Source organism: Colobus angolensis, unplaced genomic scaffold (assembly GCF_000951035.1).
Source record: "Colobus angolensis palliatus isolate OR3802 unplaced genomic scaffold, Cang.pa_1.0 Scaffold432, whole genome shotgun sequence".
Lineage (NCBI taxonomy): Eukaryota > Metazoa > Chordata > Mammalia > Primates > Cercopithecidae > Colobus > Colobus angolensis.
Genome location: NW_012117733.1, coordinates 1,914,372 through 1,933,592, shown reverse-complemented (window position 1 = coordinate 1,933,592; position 19,221 = coordinate 1,914,372).

Genomic DNA, 19,221 nt, shown 5'->3' with positions numbered 1-19,221 from the left:
TCAGGAAAACAACAACAACAACAACAACAAAATGTATGTTTGTGACTCCATTTCATGACCCAGGCCTACCCTCCCCTCCACCTGGAAAAGTTCTTCAGTGCTAGGCCCCATGGGAGACGGACTCCGAAGTTCCCTCCAGTTCTCTGCTATACTCACCTTCTCCTCCCTGCAAGCAAACAGAAGAAAAGATGCACGTTCCCGAGGGCGGGCAGAGGTCTCTAGTCCCCACCGCGGCCACAGGGTTTTCTCCTCCGCAGCCCTACTCCAGTGAACCCCAGGCTCTGTGTCGCATCAAAGGCTGGGGGTGACCGAAGTGCTGCCCCTGCCTCCCCAGTCTAAGCACCTGGATGGGGGACTGGGGGCCAGAGGAGGACGCAGGTCCCAGGTCCTGTCTGTGCCAGGGGCACAAGGCACTCCTTCCCCTAGGCAGAAAGCAATTGCTCCCCTAGGCAGCTCTTTCTTCCAGAAGCCTTACTTATCACAGGCAAATTCATCCACCCTGAAGCTGCACATCATAGTGGGGGCAGGGAGGAGATTTCTATGGCCTTCTAGCTAAAGCTCGGGACCACTCTGTGGAAGGTTTTCAGGAAATCGAGTACTGCCAGGAACCTGGTTGTGTTTAGCTGTGCACACTGGCCTTGACAGTCATGGAACATTCCAGAAATGCACCGCCCTGATCCACCCTGGGGCCAGTATTTTGGTTAGGTGTGTTTTGCACCATCTCATCAGTAACCCTGTGGTTTCCAAATGCCTCCTCCCTGCCCCTGTTCCACTAGGGCCCTTTGCCTGGGGCCAAAACAAACACTGGGAATTGGAACAGAGGAGGACTTTTCCGTGAGAGCAGCCACTGCCTCTTTTTCTCCACAGAGCCACCACCTGCATCTTACCCCAGCTGAGCTAAGGGCAACCTCCAGCTCCTGGCTGCTAAGATTCCTCCAGTTTCCTTAGATTGTCAGCCTGGGACATGCTAATGTGTTTCATCTATCTCAAACCACAGAGCACCATAATGAACAGAGACATGGAGAAACCGGTGTCTTTCCCCCACCATCCCAAATGTGGGTCTCTCCTCCCACCAGCCTGGAAAACAAGGGAAAATGATTAACAGACATGCTAATTAGGGCATGGCTGAGCCTACGGGGATCAAGGATGGGCTTTGGTTTCCTTGCGTAAGAACTCCTTGGGTAAGAACGCTGCTTTCACTGTGTCCATGAAGGATAAAGGGTTGGGATCTCACAGATTGCAGATTTCATAACCAAAGCTGGGGTTCATTCCACGCTTTCCTGTAGTAACCAAACTCAAGCTATAGAATCTTAACTACATTAACACATACATTCATCCCATCTTTACCAAGATGGGGAGGGGACCCAAATTAGCAATTCATTTCCATTCTTCTTGGTTGTGGTGTTTTAGCTTGCCTGCTTGCTTGCTTGCTTGCTTGCTTTTTCTTTTTCTTTCTTTCTTTCGTTCATTCATTCGTTCGTTCCATTTTGGTTTTTTTGTTTGTTTTTTTGACGGAGTCTTGCTCTGTCGCCCAGGCTGGAGTGCAGTGGTGCGATCTTGGCTCACTGCAACCTATGCCTCCCACTTCAAGCAATTCTCCTGCCTCAGTCTCCCGAGTAGCTGGGATTACAGGTGCCTGCCACCAAGCCCTGCTAATTTTTGTATTTTTATTAGAGACGGGGTTTCATCATGTTGGTCAGGCTGGTCTCGAACTCCTGACCTCAGGCAATCCATCCGCCTTGGCCTCCCAAAGTGCTGGGATTACAGGCATGAGCCACCGTGCATGGCCCGCCCGCCCGCCCTCCCTCCCTTCCTCTTTCTCTCTCTCTCTTTCTTTCTTTGTTAGCCCAAATGTCTACTTTGTTTTCCAAAGTGTTCAGATAGAGTAAGTTACTAAACCATTTGGTCACTTTTCCTGGTGTCATTCAATGACCACAGTCAGCAGGTTAAAGCGAGGCTCTAACTTAAATATAGAGGCTACTTCAATAGGCCTGTTTTTCTCAGAAACATGAACATCTTCACTAAAAAGCTGTAGTTAGGTTCCTGTACACATCGTGTTGTATTGAGGACATCTAAGCCTAGCCCAAAACTTTAGGAAGAGGCAGCTCCCAGGGCGGGTGCTGGAAAGCATCCAGGGAAAGCACAGCATGAGCGCAGCAGGCACCCACAGACCCAGCATCGGAGCGCAGCTCAGTGAATGGCAATTTATTCCACGGTGACTGCAGGCCAGTCCCGTGCTGAGCAAGTTTATATTTTATCTCATTATCCCAACAGCCTCTAAAATTTTTTTATCTCCATATCCAAACCCATGCATTCAGAGGCTGTGACTTTTACAAGGCCACACTGAGAGGCCCAGCCCCGTCCAGCCTGGCCTCAGTGGTGTCCAGGCTTGGACTCTTAACCACTAGGGTGCTGGGTTTGGCATCTGACTCCCAGGCTCAGGGACTGGTGATAAGCTTCTTTTCTTCCAGGGCTTCAGCCTCCTTGTTCTGCAGTGGGTATCATTGTCAGCCATTTACCCAGGGAATGCCCATGGCCCGCGCCTGGCACCGCACTTGGGTAGCCAATGGGCCATGCTATGAGCAGACTCTGGGTTGTTACGGAGATTAAGTGAGCTGACATCTAGGGGTCACTCAGCACAGTGCCTGCCCATAGCTGGTACCCTGGATGGGAGCTAGCACGGCAGCTCCACAAAGTCTTCCGGGACCCGTAGACTCTCTTCTTCTGCACCAACTCCAGGACCTCATTTAGCCCCTATCATAAGCATAACTCTGTCCCCTGCTCGCTAAGGTCCAGCTCTGATGCACCTTGTATCAATGGTCAGTGTCTGGCAAAGGATTTGTGGCATAGAAGAGGCTCCAACACTTGGGTGGTTAGCTCCCCGAGTGCCATCCCCACTGAGTGCCGCCCACCTCCCCGCCCCGTGCCGTCCACCCCCACCCCGGGTGCCATCCACCCACCTAATGGTGCTCCCCATCTTCCAAGGCAAATTGAGACACCCCTTGGTACAGAATGAAACCATTCTCTTTGAAGAACTGCGTGTTTCCCTCAGTCATTTTTGTCCTGGGGAGTCAAGTGTTTTTATGAAACCCTGAAGCTTAAGGACACTCTGGCATCCTTTGTTGGGGGGATTTTCTGGTGATTATCCATGAGCAAACTTCAGGGCCAGCCCTGATTCAGAAAATCAGCCTTGGAGCTAGGACTGGGCAGAGAGACCCCTGGCCCTTGGCCCCTAGGGAAGCCAGGGGATTGGGGGGCGGTGAGTGGTGAGATCATGTCTGCAGAGGCCCCCAGCCTCTTGGAAGAAGATTCCGCTGTAATTTCTTGGAAAAAGCCAACTCCTTCCAGCCCTTTCTGCTCACACCGTCTCAGTTTTCCCGTCTGGCTGCAGCCACCAACAGCAGCTGCAGGATCACGCCAAATTTCCATTGACTTGCTCTCTGGTCTCCTCATGGGGGTGTAGTCCTCCCCTCCCGACCACGAGAGCCAAGGGCAAATTGTGTGGCCCCACCGATCACTCAGTCCTGCAGATAGCTGTGTTAAGGGTGTCTGGGGACCTGGGGAAGGAGTGTGTTTTGTGTTTTGTTTTTATGCATTTCCTCACTCTGGATATGGGGATCTGGGGAGGGAGAGAAAAGGTAGGCTTTCTTCGCAGGGGATGCTTACCTACTGGGGAGCACAGCGATTTGGGCTTTGGGGGCCTCCATCGGCCCTCAGTGATGTATGGTTTCCCTCATTGGGCTTCACTGGGGTTCCCCTCAGTGCACTAAGGTGGACATGGGTGAAAAAGACCTGTGGCCCCCTAAACAAATCGACCCCGGATGCCATGGGACAGGGTTCCAATCCTGCCTCTTGTGTTGATTTTTTTGGTGATGGATGACAAATCCCTTTTCATCACTAGTTCTGATCCCCTCATCTTGGAGGTGGCTCCTCCCTGTCTGGCATCCCACAATTTTCTATGGGAATGTGAAGATGCTTCAGTAGGACCACTGCCCTAAGGAGCATCTGGGGCAGGTGGACCAGGGTGAATGCATCAGTCGTGAGGACAGTGAAGGGCCGTGGATGCGGCAGTGGAGAGGAGGGCTGGCTGGAGAAGATGGGAGAGCGGCAGTTCCCATGCAGAACAACAGCAGGAGGGCCGGGGAAGACGAGCTGGACAGGTAAGTATGGCAGGCAAGTGGGTAAGCAGGTGAGCAAGTAAGCAGGTAGGCAGGTGGGCAGGTGGGCAGGTGAGCAGGAATACAGGTGGGCAGGTGGGCAGGGATGAAAGTGGGCAGGTGGGCAGGTGGACAGGTGGGCATGTGGGAAGGTAGGTAGGTGGGCAGGTGAGCAGGGATACAGATGGGCAGGTGTGCAGTTGGGCAGGGATGAAAGTGGGCAGGTAAGCAGGGATACAGGTGGGTAGGTGGACAGGTGGGCATGTGGGCAGGTAGACAGGTGGGCAGGGATGCAGGTGGGCAGGTGGGCAGGGATGCAGGTGGGCAGGTGGGCAGGGATGCAGGTGGGCAGGTGGGCAGGGATGCAGGTGGGGAGGTGGGCAGGGATGCAGGTGGGTAGGTGGGCAGGGATGCAGGTGGGCACGTGCAGGGATGCAGGTGGGCAGGGACGCAGGTGGGCAGGTGAGCAGGGATACAGATGGGCAGATGAGCAGGGATGCAGGTGGGCACGTGCAGGGATGCAGGTGGGCAGGTAGGCAGGGAAGCAGGCCCTTGAACACTGTGCTAAGGAGTTTGGGTTCTACCTTGAGGACGAAGAGTTCTTAGCAGCTTGTGGGTGGAGCCTGGCAAAACCGGAGGCACAGAGATGTTGCCAACTCACCTTGCAGAGAGCACCTCAGAGATTCCTAGCAAAGAGGAGGCCCCGGGAAACCCAGTGACTCTGAAACCTTCATGCAGGGATGTGCCTGGAGAGCTCTAGAAAGGGCTGGAGCCAGAGGGATAGTTTCTGAAAGCTTCACAGATGCTGTGCTTCTGAGCTCAGTCCACACCCTGCATCTGGGCAGCGCACACGCAGCCATGCACCAACCACAGCACTCTGTGCAAGGACTCAGCTCCTCACCCAAATGCCGCAGGGCGAGGCCAGGCAGGGCTCAGCATTCCACTCTGAAGGTGAAGCCAATGTGCTTTAAAAGAAGGCAGAGGCTCTCTGTGGCTGCTTCTGTTTCCCTCGCTGGGAGGTGGGACAGGATAGTGGTTAAGCGTGGGTTCTGTCATTGAACATCTAGGTGGCAATCCCGGCTCTACTGTTTAGCGGTGTGTGCCCTTATGTGCATTTCGTAACTTCTCCGGGCCTCTGTTTCCTCATATCAAACTTAGGATTGAGCGGATTTCTCTACTCTCTACACCTGGAGAGAGAGTAGTGGGGGTACCTCACTACATGGCTCGTTAGAAGACTACAATAAAATGTGTTGTTATGATGATCTGTTTCTCCAGCACTTTTCTTTTAAACTGTCTGGAAAATTGAATAATAACAACAGGCCTTTTAAGAATTTTGGAGGTAGGAACTACAATGATCCCCAAGCTCCTGATGAGGAACCGAGCCTCAGAGGGTTCATAACATGCCAGGATCTCATGCCCCCAAAAAGGGCAAGGCTCGGGAGGTGGAAAGACTTCTCATCACCAAGTACCACAGGGAGAAGGTCAGCTCTGGACTGAGCCTTAAAAAGCATGTCTTGTTCAGGAATGAGGTTGAGAAAGTGGGTGGCCACGTGCCTGGGGCCCTGGAAGGCTCCCTGGACCCGGGCCTCATGGACAGACTGAGAAAGCCACTCCTGGCCGGGGTCATGCCCGCAGGGCCCGTGCTAGCCTGTGAAACCCCACGGGCCTGTACGTTTCCTCCACAAGCTGTGAGAAGCATCAGTACGTCCTGTTCGGAGTGACAAATGACACTCGACCCCGAGGCCCACGCAGGCTCAGTAATCAGTGACAGCTGCAGCAGCTGTTCTGCTGGCCAGGGGTCAAGGTCCCAGGCAGCTTCTCCTTATGGGGTATAACCTGATTGCACTGCAGCTCTGAGCTGCCCCAGGAGTCCCGTGCACAGAGCCTGAGACTACGTCAAGCCCATCTGTCAATCTGGAGCAGCCCACCTCTCAGTCTACAGAAAGAGACCGGAACAGTGCAGGTGCCCACTCAGTGCTGAAATGATCAATGAGTAAGTGAATGAGTGAGTGAAGGAATGCATGAATCCTTCCACCTCTTCCCTTGTAAGAGACATTCTCTGAGCAGCAATTGCCCCAGCCTCATGGGTTTTTCCAGAACTGTGTGAGAGGAAAGGAGCTGCTCAATGTCAGGGACACCCCTCCAAGTCCCACAGATCACAACAGCAGGCATCTGACCCATGCCAGACCTGTCCCTCTGCAGGGAGCACACACGCCCACCTGCCCCCTGTGTGGTCGGCAGCTGTGCTCCTGAGTCCTAGATGCAACAGGGAGCAAGATCTCCGGGCCCCAGCTCCATGCTGATGGCTGCTCCTGGACAAAGATGCAGGGACCTGGAAAGAAAGGATAATCCCCCACCGAAGGAAGCGGAGAGACCGGGATTTGAGGTCACAGCATAGAAGGAAAGAGCTGAGCTTCAAAGGCTGCAGAAGAAGAACAGGCAGAGTTAACAGGAAAAACCACAGTCAGGCCCTCTGGGAGAGGCTGGGGTTTTCTGCAGGGCTGAGGAGGCGGAAGAGGGGCCAGGACTGGCAAAGGCTGCCTGACAGTCTGCCCTCCAGACAGCCATTTCCTCCCCTGTGCCTGTTCCATCTGGGAAGCCCTTTGGGGGCTCAACTTTCAGCCGTGCTTCAGAGTAGGGGGACTGTCCCCTCCCACGTCGCTCCCCATTCTCACGTCCCACCCCCAACAGAGACCCCTTTCTGCAAGGCCAGGAGTGAGGACACCACATCAGACCCTTGCATCAGAGCCCGGGCACGTCCTTGTTTTCCGTGGTTTGGAAGTGAATCGTCCCTGGGTTTGTGTTGAGGCCAAGATACATGTTTTTCCTTTTCTCCGCTTTCCTTTCTGGTGCCTTGTTATGACTGGCTTTGGAGCCTGGCTTCGGGGCCGTGGGGAGAGACGGAGAATGGGCAGGCTGTGGGGGAGGTGGCTGGGGTGCCAGGGAGGGAGGGCTCGGGACACCTGCCCTGCCAAACTCAAGGCTATTGGGCAGGTGACCTTGGCCTCCAGGTCAGGGAAGCTGGAGGTATCTCACGGGCCACAAAGTCCCAGGATCCAGAGAGGAAGGAGGAGGGAGCCATTGGGAAAGTGGTTTAGGCTTAGGTGGTTGATGAGTGCGTGGGACAGGGGGAGGAGGAAGAAATGGGGAGGTTGTCAGATGGCGGAGGAGGAACCCACACTCAGGAGAAACTTGCTTTGTGTTCCAGCCTCCACTCGGAGCCAAGCGTCATCCCGTCCACCCCGGGCTGGCCGTTTCTCCTTCGCTTAAGAAAACCAAAAGGCAGAATTGAGGTACCAGCCTTCAGAGCCCATCAGGACAAAAGACATGCCCTGAGCACCCTGCACCAGCCCTGAGCTGAGTGGCGGCCCTACCAGCTGGCCCTTAGGGCCGAAAGCAAGAGCAGGCAGGTGGGAGCTACCGAGGGTCTCGGGGTGCTGTGGAACGTGCACCCCCACCAGCCTTCCACAGCCACCGCATCCCAGGAGAGGCCAGGACACCACCCCAGACCAAACAGAAGACGGGAAAATGCTGGTTCTGAAAAATGTTCACATTCTCCTTCCCAGAACCCAAGATACTAAGATGTTGTAAAACAAAAAGAAATGAAAAGATAGGAGAGAAAACACCCATTGATGAAAATGATTCATTCCCTCAATACACTTCCACAAAACCAACCCGGAGCAGGACCCAGAACTCCGCGTTCTCCGTCAGCGCCCAGCTAACTCCTCCGCACCCCTGTTCAGGGCCAGGTGGCAAAACATCAAGATGGTTAAACTGAAGAGAAGTCACAGGGTGGTGGAAACATTTTAAATAACAATCACCTGGTGAAGCGGTTCATTGCCGGGTCTGGACGAAGCCGCATGGGAGCCGGGGTTGCAGAGCTATGGTTGTTAGACAACTGGGTGGACTTGCTACTTCAGGCTCAGTCCTCCTGTTTTTCCTACCCAGACTCAGCTGTCCCTCCAGGCCTCAGCAGCAGGACAGTGGAAGGTTCTAGTCTCCAGGTGCTGGAATTACCTGTCCCCCTGTATGCAGCTCCCTTCCTCTGAGACAGCCCCCAGCAAGACCTTCCTCAGCCAGTGTGTGGGACGGAGGTAGAAAGCAAAGTTTACATAGACTCCCCTCTCACCCCACAAAGAATGCTCCCCCACAGGCTGGGGCCCAGAGAAAGCACAGGGCTGGCTGGGCGCAGCAGCTCACGCCTGTAACCCCAGCACTTTGGGAGGCTAAGGCAGGAGGATTACTTCAGCTCAGGAGTTCAAAACCAGCCTGGACAACATGGCGAAACCCCGCCTCTCCAAAGTATACAAAAATGAGCCAGATACGGTGGTGTGTTCCTGTAGTGCCAGCTACTTGGGAGGCTGAGGCATGAGAATTACTTGAACCCAAGAGGCGAAGGTTGCAGTGAGCTGAGATCATGCCACTGCACTCCAACCTAAGTGACAAAATGAGACTCTCTCAAAAACAAAAATAAAAAATGAAACAACAGGGCCAACAGCACACAAAGAAAGAGAGAATCCGAGAGGAAAGGTGACTTGCTTCAGGTCATCCAGCCAACGTAATGGCCGAGCAGGTATCAGAAACTGGCCGTGCCGTGAAACACGAGCTTCTGCTGCCCTAAAAATACCAGGGTTCATTCCCCCGTCAAGCAACAATGACTCTCCGTGAGAATGCAAGTTTTGATCAATAAGTTTACTTGGCTCCAATAAGGACAGCACTGGGCATATTCCCAAAGCAGCGTCTCTCCAAGGGAAAGTGACAGGAGGGTATTACGGGGCAATAGAGAGGGCAGAGGGCACGTCGTCGCACGTAGAGCAGGGGTCTCTATGGCACAGGCACCATGTCATCACGCCAGCACATGGGTTGCACGTTGTGGACCTGAAGCTGCAGCTTTTCCAGGGTAGAGACTTTAGCACTGTCATGAGGAAAGTTCACTGGGATTCATGTCTAAGTTGCCGGGGTCTTTCAGGAGCTGGTTCTGACCAACAGGGTGGCCTCATTCCACCCAGGGTTTAGGGAAGAGCAGGCTGCAGGGCAGGAGGCTGTAACCCAGGCTGGTGGCTCAAGTGGATTAAATTCCTACAGTCCCTGGATGTGGCGGCATATACCTGTGGTCCCAGCTGTACTCGGGGAGGCTGAGATGGGAGGATCACTTGAACCCAGTGTGTCCGGAATTGGTGGGTTTTTGGTCTCACTGACTTCAAGAATGAAGCAGCTAACCCTCGCCGTGTTACAGTTCTTAAAGACGGTGTGTCCGGAGTCTGTTCCTTCAGACATTCACATGTGTCTGGAGCTTCCTCCTTCTGGTGGGTTCCTGGTCTCACTGTCAGGAGTAAAGCTGCAGATCTTTGTGGGGAGTGTTACAGCTCTTAAAGGCAGCGCGTCTGGAGTTGTTCGTTTTTCCCAGTGGGTTTGTGGTCTCGCTGGCTTCAAGAGTAAACCTGCAGACCTTCATGGTGTTACAGCTCATAAGAGAAGTGTGGACCCAAAGAGCTAAAGAACAAAGATTCCGCGGCGTGGAAGTACACCCCACAGACTTGCCGCTGACTGGCTCCACCCTGCTTTTATTCCCTTATCTGGCCCCACCCACATCCTGCTGATTGGTCTATTTTACAGAGAGCTGATTGGTCCGTTTTGACAGAGTGCTGATTGGTGCTTTTACAATCCTTGAGCTAGACACAGAGTGACAGAGTGCTAGTTAGCTAGATACAGAGTTAGCTAGATACAGAGTACCAACTGGTGTATTTACAAACCTTGAGCTAGACACAGAGTGCTGATTGGTGTATTTACAAACTCTGAGCTAGACACAGAGTGCTGATCGGTGCATTTATAATCCTTGAGCTAGACACAGAGTCACAGAGTGCTAGTCCTCCAAGTCTCCACTAGGGTAGCTAGATACAGAGTACCAATTGGTGTATTCACAAACCCTGAGTTAGACATAGTGCTGATTGGTGTATTTACAAACCCTGAGCTAGACACAGAGTGCTGATTGGTGCACATACAATCCTCTGGCTAGATATAAAAGTTCTCCAAGTCCGCACAGGGTTCAGGAGCCCAGCTGGCTTCACCCAGTGGATCCTGCACTGGGGCTGTAGGCGGAACTGCATGCTGGTCCTGGTCCAAGCCGGGCCTGCACTCCTCAGCCCTTGGGCTGTTGATGGGAACTGGCACCAGGGAGCAGGGGGTGGTGCCCAATCCGGGAGGCTCAGGCCACACTGGAACCCACCACAGGGGGAGGATCTCAGACATGGCGGGCTGCAGGTCCCGAGTCATGCCCCACCAGGAGACAACTAAGGCCCAGCCAGAATTTGAGTGTGGCGCCGGCGGGCCGGCACTGCTGGGGGACCCGGTGCAACCTCCGCAGCTGCTGGCCCGGGTGCTAAGCCCCTCACTGCCCTGGGCTGGTGGTGCCGGCTGGCTGCTCCGTGTGTGGGGCCCACCGAGCCCGTGCCCGTGCCCGTGGGAACTCACACCGGCCCACGAGTGCAGCCCCGGTTCCCGCCCACGCCTCTCCCTCTACACCTCCCGGCAAGCAGAGGGAGGCGGCTCCAGCCTCAACCAGCCCAGAGAGGGGCTCCCACAGTGCGGTGGTGGGCTGAAGAACTCCTTAAGCACCGCCAGAGTGAACACTGAGGCTGAGGAGGCCCTGAGAGTGAGGGCTACTGACACACTGTCACCTCTCACCAGGACGTCAAGGCTGCAGTGAGCCGAGATCACGCTACTGCACTCCAGCCTGGGCAACACAGTGAGACCCTGTCTCAAAAAAAAACAAAAAACAAAAAAATTTTATGGTGGTCCCTGCAGACACTCCTTGTCTGCTTACACTTCGGCCCTGGTGCATTTACTGCAGAATTAAGATCTGAATTAGTCAAAGGGTATAACATTTTAGCTATGCAGAATGAGTAAGTTATTTGAGATCTAATGTATGGCATCGTGAGTACAGTTAATAATACTGTATCCTGGGAATTTGTTAAAAGATAAGATCTTCTCACCACACACACAAATACTGTCACTATGTGAGCTGATGGATTTTTTCATTAGCTTGACTGTGAGAATCATTTCGGTCTATACATATATTAAAGCATCACGTACACCTTAAATATATACAATTTTTATTTGTCAATTATACCTCGATAAAGCTGAAAAAGTCTTTTTACATTAATTTTAATTTTAGAAGAATTGAGAGCATAAAGTGACCTTTGAGACCTTTCGCGTGCACCCTGCGTGTTTCAGATAAGAAGTCAGAGGCCCAGAGCGTGACACCCCCAGGCTCTGAAAGACCTATAATCAGGACAGCCCAGCTCCACCCAGCCTGTGGCTCCCTGAGACTGAGTTGCCTTCAATGTCTCCAGGGCTGGGGGTTACTGATGGTGGCAGGGAGCAGGGGCCTTCTAGACGACGCCCTCCTGGGCCCACGCCACAGCCAGCTTGGGGAGGCCCAAGGCTTCTCCCGCGGCTCCTCCTGCTGCGGCTCCCGCGGCCCAGATGGGACGAAGGCCAGTCTAGACTGTCCCGCTGGTGCCCCCGTGTGGCCAAACGCTAAGCACCAGGCGGGTGCAAATGGACTTGGGCAGCTTTTGAGCCTGCTGCGCGCTTGGACCCGCGGGTCAGGGCCAATGGGGTTCAGGACGTCTGTGCACGGACAACTTGGACCACAAACCTGTGCCTGAGCAGTGGCTGGCAAATATTTAGGGGTGAACCTGCGGCTCATTCATGAAAACTAAGAGCATGCAGAGGACCCCGAGCTTCAAGCAGCTTAACAGTGACACTAAAAAGCTCACCTCAGCCTGGGCAACATAGGGAGACCCTGTCTCTGCAAAAAATTAAAAAATCAGCCGTGCATGGTGGTGTGTACCTGTAGTCCTAGCCCAGCTACTTTGGAGACTGAGGCATGAAAACTGTTTGAGCATGAGAGATCAAGGCTGCAGTGAGCCAAGATCACGCCACTGCACTCCAGCCTGGGTGACAGAGTGAGACCCAGTTTCAAAAAAGTTAAAAAGCTAACCTCAAGAATCTCCCCTTTTGTTCTGATCTTCAGCAGTTACAGGATCCCAGAAGGATCACTTTCCCAAAGCAGCCCCTTTGGGCGCATCCCAGTGGCTAAATTCCCACTCATTATAAAGGGTAGAACTCTCGGGGTGACTTATCCTCCAGTGTCTGGGGCCCACAATCTTTTAGGGACCCAAGAAAATGTTCTTACTTCTACTTCTATTTATTTATTTATTTAGAGACAGAGTCTCACTCTGTCACCCAGGCTGGAGTGCAGTAGCGTGATCTCAGCTCACTGCAACCTCTGCCTCCTGGGTTCAAGCGATTCTCCTGCCTCAGCCTCCCGCGTAGCTGGGACGACAGGCACCCGCCACCACGCCTGGCTAATTTTTTGTATTTTTTAGTAGAGACGGGGTTTCACCACGTTAGCCAGGATGGTCTCAATTTCTTGACCTCGTGATCCGCCCAAAGTGCTGGGATTACAGGCGTGAGCCACCACGCCCAGCCCTCACTTCTTTTAAAATCAAATTTTAATATAATAATAATATACAGCTATGAATCCAGCCTAGATCACATTCATCTTTGTACCAACAGTCATAAAATTGCATTTTTGTTTTTTTATAGAGAAAAAGGCCCCTGAAAGGAAAAGAGCCCCGACCAGGCCCCCTGTTCCTACACAGCCCCAGGACTGTGCCTCTGAAAGCTCTCACAAAGGTAAAAATCCATTTCCAAAGAGGAGGAGCACCACGGGCCCATTCTCGTTTGCTTTCTCTGAGACAGCACAGATCTGAGGGGGTGTCCAGGCCAGTGAAGCCATCAGAGAGCATGTGACAGGAAGGGGGATGCCTGACGTGGAGTGGGCAGAGGAGGACAACATGGGCCACGCGGGCATCTCCACCTCTGCAGAAGCAGTAAGAAGAAAGGAGAGGTCGGGCACACCTGGGTTCCTCTTCAATGTGGTCTGGAGAAAATGGTTTAATCTCCCAGACCGCTCCACATCTGTAAAGCAGGGAAGACACCAGCATTTGCCCGATGCGGCCATCTCGAAGATCTGCCACCCGTGGGAGGTACCGGAAACGGAGCTGCCAGGACCCTTTTCTCAAGATGGCGCCCAAGAGCAGCGTGAGGTTGTGCTCTTTGTGAAATTTCACCATGGCGTAGGTGGCCAGGGCCAAAAAGCACAGAAGGTTATGGTGCAGTCTATCAACCTCATCTTCAGATACTTACAAAATAGGTCGCGGATTCAGGTGTGGCTCTACGAGCAAGTGAATATGCGGATAGAAGGCTATTTCATTGGTTTTGATGAATATATGAACCTTGTATTAGATGATGCAGAAGAGATTCATTCTAAAAGTCAAGAAAACAACTGGGTCGGATCATGCTGAAAGGAGATAATATTACTCTGCTACAAAGTGTCTCCAACTAGAAATGATCAATGAAATGAGAAATTGTTGAGAAGAATAGTTTGTTTTTAGATGTCCTTCGTCCAATATGAACATTTATTCATATTGTTTTGATTAGCCTTGTGTTATACAAGATGGCAATAAATGCTGTGGGATTGTTTGTATTAAAAAATTAAAAAAAAAAAAAAAAAGATGGCGCTCAAGGTAATGAAGGAAGCTCCTGCACCTCCCAAAGCCCAAGCCGAAGTAGGGGCTTTGAGGGCCAAGGAGGCAGTGCTGAAAGATGTCCACAGCCACAAAAAGTAGATCCGCCGTCAGTCACCCTCAGGCGGCCCAAGACGCTGCAGCTCCGGAGACAGCCCAGATATCCTTGGAAGAGCACCTCAAGGAGTGTCCCCAACCCGAGTCAGTCATAAATAAGTTATTAGGTTGGTGCAAAAGTAATCACGGTTTTTGCCATTACTTTGGATGGCAAAAACTGCAAGTACTTTTGCACCAAGCTAACAGAAGACAACCACACACTTGTGCTTCTTATGGATGTCAAAGCTGACAGGTGCTGGTCAAACAGGCTGGAAAGAAGCCCTCCGACATCGGTGTGCCCAAGGTCCATACCCTGCTCAGGCCTGATGTTCAGCTGGCACCTGGCTAAGATGGTTTGGATGTTGCCCAAAAACTGGGTCATCTAAACTGTGTCCAGAGCTGGGCATGGTGGCTCACACCTGTAATCCCAGCGTTTTGGGAGACCAAGGTGGGAGGGTCACTCGGGCCCAGGAGTTCAAGACCAGCCTGGGCAACATAGTGAGACCCGATTTCTACAAAATTTTTAAAAATTAGCTCAGCATGGTAGCTCACGCCTGTGGTCTCAGCTACTCTGGAGGCTGAGGCAGGAGAATCACTTGAGCTCAGGAGGTTGAGGCTACAGTGAGCCATGATCATACCACTGCACTCCAGCCTGGGTGACAGCATGAGACCCTGTCTCAAAAATTAAAAGCAATTAATTAAAAAATAAAATAAGACGGGAGGCCGAGACGGGTGGATCACGAGGTCAGGAGATCGAGACCATCCTGAGCTACACGGTGAAACCCCGTCTCTACTAAAAAATACAAAAACTAGCCGGGCGAGATGGCGGGCGCCTGTAGTCCCAGCTACTCGGGAGGCTGAGGCAGGAGAATGGCGTAAACCCGGGAGGCGGAGCTTGCAGTGAGCTGAGATCCGGCCACTGCACTCCAGCCTGGGCAACAGAGTTAGACTCCGTCTCCAAAAAAAAAATAAAATAAAATAAAATAAACTGCATCCATATAAATATAAACTATAAAAAGTATAAATATAAAATATAAATATATATACATATAAATATAAAAAGTATATATAATTCTAAATATATACTTTTTCCCCATGAAAAGAGTGGAGCCATCATCATCATGTGTTTTGGCTCTCATTTCCCAGGTGGACCCTGAGCCAGGGCACATCCAGAGGGGAGCCCTGCATGGGCAGCAGGTGAAACCCCGCGGAGATGCCCAGGGATCCAAAGGCGACGTCACTGATGGCAAGGCTGCCCCTCTTGGTCTCTGGGTTTGCCAGCGCTCTGGCTTGGAGACAGGTGCTGCAGCCTTTCCAATGCTGGGCTCATTCTTGACTCGTCATGAAGTGCTTTCTGCCAGGGCACCCTGGTTGGAAGTTTAGGAGCCCTAAAGGACAGCTACAGTTGTGGCAGCTGTGAGAGAGCAGCTGTTGTTGATCCACACATGGGCCAGAAGGTTTATTCCGAGAGGTTCTGGAAATCTGCTGGGAGGGATGACTCCTTTGTGTGGGGAACACGCTCTGATAGTTCCACATTCGCTCATCTCTACACCACATCATGAATAAAACTTAGATTCCAGATTTTAAACACTGCCAAAGGGCAACTTCCTTCCTTTACCCACTGACCTCACAACTGCCCTCGGCACACAGTCATCCCGGACCTGCGCCCACAACAGGGCTCCCTTCAGTGCTGCGGCCTGGCACAGGGTCGCCCTGGGAAAGGATGGTTAAAAAATCAAAATGGCCGAGGTGCCCGGTTCAGCCCGCTGTGCCGAACGAGCACAGCAGCCAGGTGCAACCGGAATGACCGATGAGGACCAACAGACGTCCCTCCCACATGGCACCAGCAGCCAAGGCCCCTGAAGGTCACTGTTCACTTTGGCCCTCATCCTGCAAACACATTCGGAGCTCATTCTCTGAGCCTGGCTGTGTGCTGGGCACGGAGCTCCTGGAGTGAGGGCAGACAGAACCTGGCCTCTAGCCTCAATGACCTTGCAGTCTGGGAAACTTTACAAGCACATGAATAAAGTATTTGAATCAAGAAAGAGAGGAACTATTATAGAATTAAAAGCAGAGTGCTTTGGATAGAGTTACAAGCAAGGTACCTGGAAACCCAGAAAGAGAAGGATTCTTAGCCTGGGAGGAAATTCAGGAGCATTCACAGGGGTCAGAAATGAGCTGAGCCCTAAAAGATGGAAAGGAATTTCCTGCTTAACTAGAAAGTTTTCTCCACAGTCCGAAATATGTTTCACAGTGAGAAGGAGGATAGGCAGGGAGCACGTTGGCATTGTGGTGTTGTGTTGTTACTGTTATTGTTGTTTAAGCCAGCAGTACACCTCACCACATTAGTGTGGATGTCTGGAGAAAGTGTTGAGACTACATTGGCTTCTAAAAATTCCAGTTGTGCTAAACGTAGCGGCTCACGCCTATAATCGCAGCAATCTTGGGAGGCCAAGGTGAAAGGATTTCTTGAGCCCAGGAGATCAAGACCAGCCTGGGAACCATGGCGAGACCCCATCTCTACAAAACGTTTTTAAAAATAGCCAGGCATGGTGGTGCACACCTGTGGTCCCAGCTATTCATGAGGCTGAGGCAGGAGGATCACTTGGACTCAGGAGTTGAAGGCTGCTATGAACTGTGATTGTACCACTCAACTCCAGCTTGGGTGACAGAGTCAGACCCTATTTCAAATAAATAAATAAATAAACAAATAAATAAAAATTCCAGCTGCTAAAGCCACAAATATCCAGAACCCACACACTGACCTGTGCCTTCCAGGACTGCAGGGGGGATGGGTACTGTCTTACCGGCTGCCACAATGGAGCCCCACAGTCTGGGCAGCTTAAACAGCAGACATTTATTTTCTCAAGGTCCTGGAGGCTGTAAGTCCAAGGTCAAAGTGCTGGTGTGACTGGGTTCTGGTGAGGGCTGCTGTCCTGGTGTGCAGACAGTCACCTTCTCACTGTGTCCTCCCAAAGCTTTTTCTGTCTGAGACAGAGAGAGATCTCTGGTGCCTTTTTCCTTTTTATATAAGAACACCAGGTTTTTTTAAAAGAACGGTCCCACCTTTATGATTTCCTTTAACAGTATTCACCCCCTTAAAGGCCCTCCCTCCAAATATAATCACATTGGAAGTTAGGGCTGCAAAATATTAATTTGGAGGAGGCATAATTAAGTCTCTAGCAGGCATTCCCAGCAATGCATCAAAAAAAAAAAAAAAAAAAAAAGACACAGAAGGTTGGAAAGAGAATGCAGTGAGGAAAGGGTTGGAAAGGGAGGGGCTGTGGCCAGGATGGGTGTCAGAACTGCTGAAGAGATTTGAAAACCAGGGACCCAGGCCATCCTCCGGGCCACTCCCAAATCAAGGTAAGAGGCTGGACGGGTCCAGGGTCGTCTCCTTCTTTCCTGTGTCAGATCCCCTTGATTCTACGGTAACTCCAGGCATCTTTCTTCCTGTCCTATCCAGTCCTCACCGTAGACTCATTCTGGAAAGCAGGGAGGGATGGCAGGGGAGGGAGCAAAAAGAGAAACTATTATGCTGTAGGTCCCGGAGAACACAGCTCTCCCTGGGTCTGGGAGCTTAGGGACTTTCTGCCACACCCCACGCCTCACAAGATTGAAAGAATTTCATCAGGGTCTAAGCTCTGGGATTTGGAAAGACTCATGGAAAACAGAGCAGAGCCTGAGCTTTGCAGAGAATCCCTGCCTTCTCACAAAATACTCCTGGAGGAGGCAGCATCAGAATGGATGCTTGAGACACACCACAGAATCTGCTTCCCCAAATCCTCCAACACACAGGACAGATGCCTCCTGGTTCTCATCATACCCCATCAATCATGCCCCAAAGCTGCCTGAGCCCTCACCTCCCGGACTCTCCGAAAGCTGCCAACGATTACTGCTGAGCCAGCAATGCATAATAGTCTCCTTCCTGCCTTCCCGTCTCTTTCTGTCTTTTGTTCCCTGCCTGGAAATCTATACAGCATGAAAGGAGCTATTGAGGTGTGTGTGGTGTTTTTTTTAAACAACAATCGGAAAATTTGAGTCATCTTTTTACAAAGTTAGACTGTAAAGGTTGTAGTCCCCTCTAAGGATTTAATAATGAAGTGAAGAGACCAGAGGTGACCGGAAACAAGTATGAGAGGAAATGAGAAGCCGTTATTCATGGATTTCCTGCAGTGTGCTCAGCACAGCGCTACTCTAGGAGTTGGAGGATTTTTTTTTTTTTTAAGGTGCTGGTGCTAGGGGCTGAGTGGTGCTACTTACTGTCTGTTCTTCTGTTTTTCCTCAATAAGAGAAACCTTATATTTCTTGGGATGGCACTGTGCCCAAAGTAAAACAAATAAACACACCAAAAAAAAAAAAAATACAAAAGTCTTGTTTGGCTGGCAGACACCCCTTTTGCCAAGCTCTTTCCATCTTCTTCCTGCCTGGAAGATAGGAATGATGACTGGAGCTGTAGCAGCCATCTTGGGATCATGAGGGTCCCAAGGTCAAAAGGCCAAAAAAACTGCCAAAGCTTTGGCTGTGGCATAGATGACGGTTGGCAAACTATGGCCCATGAGTCAAATTTGGCCCACTATTTCTTTTTGTAAATAAAGTTTTATTGGAACACAGTCGTGCTCATTTATTTGTCTGGAGCTAATTTTGCCCTGACAAAGGGAGTGATTGTAACTGAGACTACTTGGCCCACAATGCTAAAAATATTGGCTATCAGAAAAAAAATTATAAACCTCTGCTCTAAACCACAGGCAGCAATTGCCTATCTCCAGACTTACTATGTAAAAAAAAAAAAAAAAATTCCTCTTGTATTTGACGTGAGGTTTCTTGTGTTTGACATGAGGTTTCTGTTACAGACTAATTGATATAACACTATTTACACTTGAGGCACTCAGAGTTTACACAGCTGTGGAAGCAGAAGATGGCAACTTTTAGAAAATTAAAAAGACACATCCCAAATTCCCTCCACCAGAGTAAGAATCAACGGCCAACCAGCGGGACATAGCCCTTCATAACCCCAAGCAGCAATATTCACGGCGTCCTCTAGGTGGAGCTCTGCAGTGCAAAGCCTGGGCAGCTGGAGGCAGCAGCCCTGTAACTCTGGCTTCATTCTGCAGCCCATTAATTCAACCAGTATATGGGGATTGTCTCTGTGTCACACACTGTAGAAGGTGAATAAAACATGGTCCCTGGTCTTTAGAAGCTTATAGTATAAAAGAAATATACCAAGTAGCCATATGGTATGGACTAAATTGTGTCCCTCACCCAAATTCATATGTTGAAGCCCTACCCATCAAAGTGACTGTATTTGGAGATGGGGCCTTTGAGGGTATAATTAAGGTTACATGAGGTCATAAGAGTGAGGCCCTAAACCA